This window comes from Zootoca vivipara, chromosome Z1 (assembly GCF_965207765.1).
Source record: "Zootoca vivipara chromosome Z1, rZooViv2.hap1.1, whole genome shotgun sequence".
NCBI classification, from domain to species: domain Eukaryota; kingdom Metazoa; phylum Chordata; class Lepidosauria; order Squamata; family Lacertidae; genus Zootoca; species Zootoca vivipara.
This window is the reverse complement of record NC_142583.1, coordinates 46,051,436-46,063,744: the sequence shown is the minus strand read 5'-3', so window position 1 is coordinate 46,063,744 and position 12,309 is coordinate 46,051,436. Positions and strand designations below refer to the sequence as shown.

General features: G+C 40.0%; 1 long non-coding RNA gene across 1 annotated transcript in view; it reads right to left on the bottom strand.

Moving 5' to 3' along the window:
* The window catches only part of LOC148687363 (uncharacterized), a 105,886-nt gene extending 93,727 nt beyond the window's left edge, over positions 1 to 12,159 (bottom strand). The window contains exons 1-2 of the long non-coding RNA XR_015947765.1: positions 12,048 to 12,159; positions 338 to 461 (exon numbers count right to left, since the gene is read on the bottom strand). This is a non-coding gene — a long non-coding RNA (uncharacterized LOC148687363). The remainder of the gene's footprint in view (positions 1 to 337; positions 462 to 12,047) is intronic.
* Positions 12,160 to 12,309: the final 150 nt, after the last annotated feature.

Sequence of the window (12,309 nt, the reverse complement as noted above, 5' to 3'; positions counted from 1 at the left end):
TCTCTCGATGTTTGCACACAGAAACAGAGTGAGTATTTCTGAACTGTGGGGAAAGAATGCAGGTACTAAAAGCTAAATACTTCCTGTGAAACAGTTCAGCTACCATTTTAAGAGACAAAACTACACTAGTCAACCCACTCATGGTATTGACAAATTCGATAATTCTCACTGAGATATCTGGAATTCATACAGTTAAAAGGATGTAATTTTGCTTTCATGAAATCCAGTGGTATTTATTACAACACTTTTCCATTTCCTGTGTTCATTCTGACCTAAAGGTTATTAGAAGTGGGGTCTACAGATTACATATTAAACGTTTTAAGTATGAAGCACATACCTCGTTAATTTCATTCAAGAATATGTTTCTGTCTCAACACGATTGATCATGGTTTTCTAACATTCTCTGAAGGTCTGCAAAGCATCAGCAAGCCCATGTTGGTTGACATTTATATCCTTGGGAGCTATTCAAACAAAATAAAGGTTCTTCTAATAATAACTGTTTTATGTAGCTGAAATGGCTCACTGTAGAGGTTGTGATGATATCCATATCCCTACTCCCAACCTTTTTATTTTCCCTGATGCTTTGTCAATCAAGAACTGAAGTCTTGCTCTTATGAGCCCTTAGTATTTCTTAGCATCCTGTTGGTGTAGTTCTGTATTTCATAATACTGTAGATATTACCTACCATGAAGGAAGCCGAGTGATATGCATCTCATATACAGAATATAAGAAAGTGGACCCTATTTTTCCAATGTAGTGACAATTTCAGTCTAACTTGAGTCAGACACCACTCTTAGTTATTGAAGATGTTTGGTGCCCCCCCCCCCATCCCAATATTTTATGTCTAGTTGCATTTAGCACTTGATCATCACAGTAACACTTGTTGGGAATTTTAAAAGTAATCATACATATATTTCTGATTGACACAGAAGAACAGCAGGTTGCACTGTCCAGGTTATTGGACCATAGTGAATCAGGCTTTGGAGGGTGTGTATATATATGGGGCAGGTGAGCAGTTCCTTCCTTCACAGTCTATTTAAATCGGGTAAACATAGTGCAACAGTTCAATGAAAGAAAAATAAAAAATACCAGAAAGGAAAAACAAAATACCTAAATTAGGAAACTGTAACCCTCAAGATATTATTGGTCCTCAACTCTAATAAACTCTGACTATTGATCACACTGGCAGGGACTGAAGGGAATTAAAGCCCAACACCAGCTTGTCAATAGCCTTCTTAAATGGTTGTGCTCAGAACTGGACACAGTATTCTAGGTGTGGTCTGACCAACACAGAATAGACTGGTGCTTATTACTTCCCTTGATCTGGACACTATACTTCTGTTATGCAGCCTAGGATAGCATTAGTATTTGTGCAGATACATCACGCCGTTGAGCTTGTGGCCTACTAGGAACCCTTTTCACATATACTACAGGCAAGCCAGCTGTACCTCATCTTATATTTATGTAGCTGGTTTCTGTTTAGGTCTGAGATGAGGACTCTGTGGCCCTCCAGTTGTTGTATAGTCATCAGTCATGGACGCTTTAGTTGAAATTCTTGTGTTGCAAGGGGTTGGACTAGACGGCCCTTGGGATCCCTTGAAAACTCTACAATTCTATGTTTCTATAATCCTTTGGCAGGAGGAGCTGCCACACTGAAAATTCATTTGGAAGTTATTCCAAGGCTGGTGATTAAAATAAGGAATATCCATTATGCCCTTCATTACACTTTTTGTAGAAAACGGGCTAAAGTAAGAGAGATTGCAACCTTACCATGAAGATAGCAGTCCTCAATGGGTTGTCTTACTTCCTTTAACAAAACCAGGTGGAAGCCATCCCTGCCCTATACTCCTCTGTCTAGGCCAGAGAGATTTATATAACCCTCATTCTGTCCTGATTAGTCTCAGCTGGGTCAGCTCCTGCAGAATTAAATTAACCCCGTATGGACCAAAAAGAGGAACATACCTTTTGACAACCCATTCTTTAGCAACAAAAAAGATTTCCTCCAAGTGCTAATTATTGCTATGTTTTTTTTTTGAGGGCCTAGACTGTGTACACACAAATACACACATTTCAGTGGGGCACTTCTGAATATAATTGTTACAATATAAGTATGGAATACAAAAGCTTATGCCATAATACGTTTGCTGGTATTTAAAATGCCACAAGACTCTTGTTTTTGCTGCAACAGACTGAAAATTATTGCAGTTTAGTATGTGAAATGATTTTTAAAATAAAATTTACATTCTGAACAGTACGAGACAGTCATAGACCAAGGGAATTCAAGTACTACTCTATCATTTTTAGTTTAGAAGGAAACTTAGTGTGGTATTGTGGTTAGAGCAGCCTTTCTTAACCTTAGGTTTCCATATGTTGTTGGACTACAACTCTCATCATCCCTGATCACTGATCTTGCTAGCTAGGAATGATGCGAGTTGTAGTCAAACAACATCTGGGGAGCCAAGGTTGAGAAAGGCTGGGTTAGAGTGTCAAATGAGGATTTGGGAGACCAGGGTTCAAATTCCCATTTGACTATGACACTTGCTGGGTGACCTTGGGCCATTCACTGCCCTTTAGCCTAACCCACCTCACACAGCTGTAACGGGGATAATATGAGGGAAGAAGTAAACCATGTTCTCCCCCTTGAGCTCATTGGAGAAAAAGGTAGCTCAGTTGGTTAGAATGTGGTGCTGATAACATCATGGTTCCAGGTTCAATTCCCATATGGGACAGCTGCATATTCCTGCATTGCAGGGAATTGATCCTCAGGGTCCCTTCCAAATCTACAATTCTATGATTCTATGAAATGCAATCAATCAATCAATCAATCAATCAATCAATCATGTCTGTGCATTTACAGCTGGGCAAAAAGTGCACAATTATGGATACCACCATTTATAAAATTCACATCTCTTTTTTGACTCTATTTTATTTGTATATTATTTGCTGATTTAATTATTTCATTGTTTGAAGGCCACAACACTTGCAAGTGCATACACCGCTGTGTGTGATATATTGCCATGAAGCATATCATGGCATGACATGGGATTTTGCAGAAGAAGAATAAAAATAGTTCACAGGTTTTAAAATTATAAAGTGATAGAATTTATCTTTGGCTTTGCAACTTTCACGGAAGCATTAAAAGAAGTAGAGAAGACATACAACATGAATTGAAAGATGCTACCTTTAGCAGAAGAGAGCAAGAATTATTGACAGTAGGAGAGTGGAATGAAACATTGGGCAGGGTTAGAATGAGTGACAGGTAGAGAGTGAGACAGATGAAAGTGAGATAATGAAGGAATATTAAAACAAGCACATCCGTTGAGAAAAGGAGTTCTGCATAGGAAATTAGAACTATGAGTATTCTGTATTAAACGACTTCATATTCTGGATGCTATATTTCTGGATTCTAAGGCATCAGATCCGGACCGGAATCCTGGTGAAGGGAATTTACCCATTAGCCATAGCTGCCAAGTTATCCCTTTTTTTAAGGGAAATTCCCTTATGCTGAATAGGCTTCCTCGTGAGAAAAGGGAAAACTTGGCAGCTATGCCATTAGCCTACACCATTTCCCCATTAAAGTTGTCACTGCCAAGCTGCTGTTTGCCCCATACGTGAATGAAATTTTCAGGTATTATACAACTATCTGTATGATCTCTCTTCCTTCCCCTGCCCAATAAATCTCAACTTCAGCATAGTAGGATTTTCTTTGCACTGTTCTATCAAACAAATGTTTACAATGCACTTGTTGGCGGTTATGGGGAAGATATGCAACATTCAGAAACACTGTAGAAAGCTAGCAGTTGACTGGATGGATGGAATAGCTTTAATGGAATACCAAAGCATTTAAAATGCCCCAAGCCACCCCCAAAAGGCTACCTATTTTTTAGAATGTGTTGATTTTTTAAGATCTGGAATTCTATGGCACAGCTGGGATTTAATCAACTCTGTGGCACAAATCTCATGGCCTCATTTCTATACTGAGGTTTTTGTTGAGAAAGAAAAATCAAAGAGAACTAGGGGAGTGATCTCAAAGGAACTAAAAGTGGTACTGGAGGTATCTTCCCTGCAGGCACCCGCTCCCCCAAAATGGGCCAGAATTTACTTTAGGTCAAAAGAAAACTGCTGATCTGGAAATAATAGAACATTCCGGAAAGGCCCAGCCGTCACCCCCTCACCTCACAGCTGCTCTCCATTATTGCGACAAGGAAACTAAACATGACAAAAGCTGCAAAAGTATTATGGCGATGATGATTCCTGTGGCAATACTATATCTCCATTATATTTGTAATTAGTAATTTTCTTCAACAGGATTATCAAGGATTACTTTGCCTTGGTATATCACTGCTAAGCAGGAATGATGTTCATTTAGGCACCAGTAAATGCATCAGGGTCGATTTACCATCCCTATCCCAACCACCGTGGAGCCAGCCTACAGATGGACACCCAAGCATGTGTAAGCTCCTGTATGAGGTATCCGGAACCCTGGAAAGTGGTAAAAATCTGCAATCACACATGACACCAGTCTGCCCCTTCCAGAGACTCATCCATACTTAAATGAATGCCTGAAGATGGTTATTATCTTCCATGAGCATATATGCCTAGGACAATGGAATAGGAGGAAGTAAGGCCAGACATTTGTCCCAGGACAGCCAGGAAATGGTCTGCAATGGACCAAAGGATTCCAGTATTCTGAAAGCCAGGCCTGTAAAGACAGGTAGCCCAGCTCAGGATGCCTGGACCAACCTTGCATATCAAGTTTAAGGACGTTTAAGGAAAAAATAGCAGCCCCAGTTAGAGATACCCAGGAACTGAGAGGTAGTCAGGATGAAGACATTGCAAATGGACATAAAGAAAAAGATGTAAGCTGTCTCACTATACATGAATTTGAAGAATTTATAGACTTCAAACAAATATAAAAAGAAATGGCACAAGGGAGGAGGAGTTGGTCACGGAATTGTTTCAATCAGCACATTTTATCTTAAATATATATTTTAGTTCAGTGCATGCACTTTATAGTTTCAATGAATATAAAGGGGGAGGGCTTTTGAGCTAGGGGAGGGATCCCACTGGCAGAAGATGGAGGCAACATTTGGGCCCCCACCTCTCCCAGAACAGTGTGCAAGATTGGTCTGAAAGCTGCAGGAAGGAGTTGGCAAAGGTCACTTCTATCACATTTATCGACAGGATATAAAAGTAATCAATCAATAAATAATATATATATATATATAGGACATCCCTTCTATTCATCTCCTAAGCAAGGCCTGTTAGTATAAGATTTTATTCTGCAAATCCCTTTTTTTCTTGTTACTAGTCTCCAGCCTTTAGGAATGAGGTAACTTATAAATTTAAACAAGCAAACAAATCTACCCTTACCCTTGTAGCTTTCTAGGGGGCAGGGGGTGGGGGTGGGGGGTAGGAAGCGGAGTAGTTTGTCACTGTGGTTTTAACCAGCTTCACCTCTCTCACACACTGCATGCCAGCAGACAAATCCAGCAGGACTGAGCAGGTGCCATCTCTGAAATCTAGTAGGATTAGGTTTTACTTGTAGTTTAACAGGCATCGAGATATATTATCCCCTGAAACATTTCAATGTCAAGCTCTTAAAGATTTATCTAGCTTAAACAAATCATAGGGCGTTGCTAAGGGAGATACGGTAACAGAAGTGTTGTAACATTTCCGATGAAGGCATTGTTGACATGTCAGGTTTATACGGATGGCATTTGATGTGATTTCCTTTCGTATGTTGCAGCAGAGCTTAGCCTTCCTTTCCAAACAAACTGTAAAGATACCTGTCAAACATTATAGAGAACCTTGGAAGGGAGAGTGCTTGGTATTTGTGCTAGGTCAAAAACAGAGAATGAACATTTGGCTCCATATGCCCGAGGCAGCTTTTGTTGTTGTTGTAAGACACAGTAATTAAAATAAAGGGGGTTGCTTTATGATAGGATTTGGAGCAGGGATTTTCCTAATAGCCTTGAATAATAAAAATGACTCTGTGCAGCTGATTGAGGAATTAAAACATACACTGGATCTGACCTGCCAAGATTATTCTCTGCAAACTCTAACATGTCCAGTATATTGACATTCGTGAAGGTCATGCTTTAAAAGAAAGGTTAACCTCAGATACATACTCATATGAACGTTCATTGTGCACATATTAAAGGCACATAATACATTTCTTTACAGTATTCTGCAGCAAAGCTGAACCTTCTCCAAGACCTAAAGTGTCATATTTATTGCTTATCCCCAAGGATGGGGATTTAGCATTTGGATAGCTAATAGGAACAGAATGTTTTCATCTATGACTAATGCAATGGCTAAGTGCTGGATTCCAAATGGAACCCAGACCTATTGGGAGAAAACAAATTGGGATATTAGGAAGATAACACTGGAACTTCTCTTAACCCTGTCAAAGTGGGAACACAGCCGTCTTTCCAGAGATGCTCTCCAGTGACAATCCAGAAGTATTTGATACTTCTCATTCAGTGTATCAAAGTCCCATTTGGGATTGTTTTTGTTTTAAGTATGCATGGGCTGGGGTAGATATGAAAATCACTGGGAATGTGAATAATGACAACAACAACAACAATAAATGTAGAGAGAAGCTGTCAAAATGAATTGTGAGTTATACGAGATGAAGACATGGGGCAAATCTACACTGGTCAGTTATAACATTAAAAATCTGTTATAAAAATGTGACACCAGAGGATGTTGTAGAGCAGTGATCCATTGCCAATGGAAAATTGCATTGGGAGCCATATTATTATTATTATTATTATTTTCTAAGCATTTTTACAGATCACTGTAGATCTAGCCTTGGTGTAAAATAAATGGTGAGATAAGAGCCATATATCTGTAGATTTGTGAAATAAGTCAGCATTCTAAAATGAATCCACACAGGATTTCTTTTTGAATGATTCTCTGCCTGTGGTCCAGGAAGAAAAGAAGGCTAATTTGGTAATGAGTAAAAACCTCTTGGTGATGCCTCTTAACAGTTGCTATATGGGCAAAAGTCCACGGGGAGAGTCCTCCTCACCTAGGGTAGAGGCATGGTTGATGATAAGAGATTGGGACTTTTCAGTGGCTGCACTAATATTGTGGAATACTTGCCCCATGAAGCGACATAATTTTAGGCAGGCTTTTGTCTACTAAGTATTATCTGAGAAGGCCATTTTCATCTGTGGTATTTACCGCTTTATGTAACTTTTAGTTGTTTTGTTTGCATCTTATTGTATTTTGATGTTAAATTGGATCTGTATGTGTGTGTGTAGGCTTGCCATACGCTATGGAAAAAGCAGTAGAAACAGCTCAAGAAACTTATTTTTGTGTTAGGTTTTCCCCCAAAAGCTCAACCATTTTGGGGTTTTGCTTTATGGAATATGGCAACCCTAGTGTTTTAGGTTATCTATCCTTGTTTTTGAACTTGTTTTTAAACGTCATTTTTAAAAGTTCTTTTTTTTCTGGAAAAAGAAACTAATAAACAAGGCTAACAATTATAATAACTAGTTGTAAATCAACCTGTGTGGTGCAAAGAGACTAGAATGGTGGGATAGGAATTTCTATATAAAGAAATATAAATCAATCCTTAGCCAAAGCATGTCTGTGTTGGGGCTTTACAAAAAGGAGATTCTGTCTCTGGGAAATAATCCAAAGGAAGGAAGGAGTGGAGTGGAGTGGAGTGGACTGACGTGACAAGAAGCCAAGTAGACTAGAAAGTCTATGACTTTCCTTCTGTCCCTGAGAAGCTGGCAAGTGCATCAATCTCCGATTGACTTCTCTTCCAAAGGAGGCAAATGTGATAAGCTACCTAGGCTGCAGTTCAGAAGGTTCAGTCTAGCTATGTTGTGACTCAACACACCCATGCAACACATCAGATGTGGTAGGAATTGAAAGTTTTCCAGACTAGTTTGTGATTTTGCTTTGGCAACATTTGGCTCTCCTTCATTGGAGGTTTTAATTGAGATCCCTGCATTGCATGACCCTCTGCAATTGTACAATTCTATGAACATATAGTACTGGCTCCCCGCCCATCACAATTCTACACCCCCTAACCAGGACATGTGTCTTTGACTTTGTGTTCTGCTTCTGCTCAAGGCCATCTAAGGCCCAATATTTGACACGGTTGCATTTGAACAATTGCATCTCAGTTTAATAAGCCAAGATACATGCAAGACTTTAGCCTCTTCTCTCCTCCCATTGCTATGCCTGAAGGAAATGAGCAAGTAGTCTTTCCTGTTTCACACAAATCAGCAAACTATGGTTGCCTAATGAAGAACACAGTTTGAAGTGGGTTTATGCTCTTGGATTGTTACAATAACCATAGTTGTCCATTTCAGATGAAACAGGAAACATTTCCTTATTAAAGACTGCCCACTTTTCATTCAGACGTGTGGAGAGGGGACAGAAGATGCTGAGCATGTGGGCAGGTCTTGTCCATAGTTCAGTTTATTAAGCTATAGTATGATCATCCAAACCCATCCAATGCCTCACAAATATATTCAAGAAGTTCAACATTGCCAACCAGCTGAAAAAGCTGTGAAAAGATCAGACTTTCTGTTTATTAATAACAACACTTTTAAACAAACCTAATGCTAAGCTACCTCAACTTTTAGCAGTTAACCTAACAGTTAAAGGACTGTGAATCAGAGTGACATTAAAATTGCTCACTATTTGCGAATCACTATTTTTAAACAAAGGAAAAACAGGATTTATTGAGAGTATGTGTACTCTATGTCTTAATTTATTCTGTAAATGAGCTTTCCTCATCTGTTTTTTCATCTGTAAGGAACTAGAACTAGCTGAAAGATTGCTCCAGTAAGTCTTGATTCACCCCTCTTATTAAGCACTGAAGCCTTGGCTGTAATATGAATACATCCATATGCTGTTTCCCTTTCTCCCATCTGGAATTATAGCAAAGCATGCTGAGATGTTACCATGGCTATGTAATAACAACCAATTGCATTTGACTGTCTTTCTGCCATACGATCTGTTTTGAGTTTGGAATATTTGCTGGAAGGAGTGATGGCTCTATGACTTCTGAGTCATATTTATTAAATGCAAAATGTTTTCACAGAACTCCTCTTAGAACCATAATAAAACAACGAAGACCAAGTAGCCAACCATCTCCTAAAACAGGGTGCACTGCCATGTAGAATGTGTGTGGGAAAACAGAACCATGTGTGCATGATTTTTTTAAAAAATCTTCTCAGTATAATGAGGAGCCAGAGTAGCAAATTCAGGGTTTGTTTAATGAGAAGGAGTGAGACTTTAACACTATTGTTGGATTAACGTCTAGGCTAAGCATGTTATAGGACAGCGTCCTGGACAAACTGAGGTCACAATGTTCTTTGAATGTGAGCTGGGCCTCAATATGAAGTGTGAGGACACTCTTGGGTTAGTCAATGCTAGAAGTGAAGAAATGTCAACTAAACTCAGTCAGCTTGTGTAACTGTAGGGCCATAGTCCATGCGATTTTAACTGACCAGTTATTACAAACTGGTCTGCCCTGGTGCTCAGGTTAGTGATCTCTGTGTCTTTTAAGACAACATGGAAGCTAAATAAGTAAAACAGCCATGCATATTCAATTTAGAAGGGAGGAGTGTGATTTTTCTACCTAGAGACAAATGGCATTATATTCTCTTTCATATATATGCTTTGTTGTCATGCGCTCTATAATTTGAGTTGTTGCATTTCTAAAGTGGCTAGGCTGGCTTCTTTCTTGTAGTACAAACACACTGGCCCGAATTGATAATACTGTAAAAACACCAAATTAGGAGACTACAAATTTGGGGTCTTTGCAGTCCAGTTTGAGCTAGAAGATGTTGTTTTGTGTGATATAATCACAATTCTTTCCATCTGTGGAAAAATTGCTGGCGAGCGCCTTTCTGCTTTTTATTTTATACTCCATTTTTATCTACAGGCTGTTTCACGAAACCTTACTAGGACCAACCCTGGCTGAGCCAATGTAAAGAAAGTGTTCGTATCCCATGTCAAAGTCTTTGAAAGATTCTCGCAGGTTAGGACATGGCGGTTGTTTTATGCTCAGAAGTAATATTTTGTCAGCAACACAAGGAGGAGACTTTTCATGTATATTACAGCAGGGGCAGCCAATGTGAAGTTGTTGGGCTGTAATTGCCAGGAGCTCCAGACAGCATGGCCAATGGTCAGGGACAATGGGAGTTGCAGTCCAACACCACCAGGGGGGGCACCATGTTGGCTGACCCAGTATTATTATCAGTACAATACACTGTTGGATAGGTCTATGTGACTAGGAATGACCCCTGTATCTATGTGTCTCTATCACATATTAGAACAGCAGCTCCAAAATACAGTGAAGCAAGATGTCTAGTGTTTCTTCCTGTGCAGAACCCTGTGAACCATAGATTCTATGGAGGTTCATATAGTTGACAGTAAGAAAATAGGCAGAGTCAGCTTGATCTGCCACACTTGCTATTAATAGTTCGAAAGCACGTCAAAGTGCAAGTAGATAAATAGGGACCGCTCCAGCGGGAAGGTAAACAGTGTTTCCGTGTGCTGCTCTGGTTCACCAGAAGTGGCTTTGTCATGCTGGTCACATGATCTGGAAGCTTGGCCAATAACGCGAGATGAGCGCCGCAACCCCAGAGTCAGCCACGACTGGACCTAATGGTCAGGGGTCCCTTTACCTTTACCTATTGCTACTGAGGCAAAAGTCACTGCTTGAACCTCTACAGCAGAAGTCTGTCTACGTCAGGGGTCAGTAAACATTTTCAGCAGGGGGCCGGTCCACTGTCCCTCAGACCTTGTGGGGGGCCGGACTATATTTTTTGGGGGAAATGATGTAAGAGCACCACAAGCCCGGGTGGCTGCTTACCTGTGTATTGCAAGTGGCAGGGGCTGGACAATCTGGATAGCTGTCAAAAATGTGCATTTTCATGCTAGGGCTTGAAGGAGGACCTTATTCTTTGTCCCCATGACCATTATCATTTTTTTTGAGAGATGCCTGTTTTTCATGAAAGTGCTTTGTTTGATGATGCTGATGGTGATAATAATAATAATATATTATTATTTATACCCCACCCACTCTATGCTCTATCATGTAGATGATCATTTCACACATGCAGCATTTTTTTTTCTACATTAGGTGCTTGATATAGGCTGTTTGGCATCTAGGGCAGAGACATAGGTGATAGAGATCAGTATCCATTAAATTAAAACCGATCACCTATGTGACTTCCTTCTAATTGTAGGCTTACTATTATCTGCGAATATCATGTCAGTTAAAGAACACGACAAATGGGCATTTTGTGGGCCATGATTGTGGCAAAACAGACGCAAGGGGCCAACAGCTTAAAAGTGACCCTTTTCAGAGAGACACTGATATATTACCTCTCTCTGAAATCAAGTGATCTATAGTGCCAGCTACAATAGGACCCCCAATCCTTGTTCCGCATGCCTCAGCCTGTGCAATGCTCTAATTAATTTTGTTTTGTTTCAAGAAAGAGCTCTCCAAGTTCAAGCTGGTGCCAAAGGCAAGTTCAGAGATACAGCCAAGGAAGATAGAAAGGAACCGGCACTTAAAAGTGATGTTCTCCAGAAGGCACAAAATATGTAAAGGTCTAAATCTAAAATATTCAGTTATGTATGCCTTGAGCTTATTGCTCAACCTGCACTTCCCTGTTTCTCCCTTCCCTGGTGCCTCAAGGGGAATAAAAATTGATGAAACTACTTCCGAGAGCTGTTGGCTGTGTTTGGTGCTAGTTGGTGCACGTTCATCTCTCCCTGCCCTGCCCTCCCCTCTCATTCACATTTATTAGTTCAGTGCCAAATTCACTTGGCTCATACAATGAAAGAAATGTTATCTTTCTTTAGACACTTCCCATTTAGGCTACACTCTTCAAAGGCACCTCTCTAAGCCGGTGCATTGAGCTTTGCTGGACACACCAGCATGTACTTTATTTCATTTTCCTAATTGTAGTGGAATCTGAGGAATACTAGATGATTTGTGGGGTGAAATGCTTCCTTGTGGATAGCTCCACAGCAGTGCCACAAGGAGCGATTTAACTCACCTTCCATCTGGTGACCATAAATGTGTGCAATATCCAGTTCCTCATCAGGAGAAACCCGATTCTTCAGTTGGAGTAAGGACACTGTATATACAATCTTAGAGCCATTTTCTTCTGGAAGAAAGAGAGGGGAAACTAATGAACAGTTACGAATAATATTTCTCATGCATAGGATGTCCAAAGTCATTCTCAGTTTTATCTTGCTTATCTTCACATTGGCCAAGAGAGAGATCACTGTCGTTTCCAGAAGGGGTGAGTGAGTATG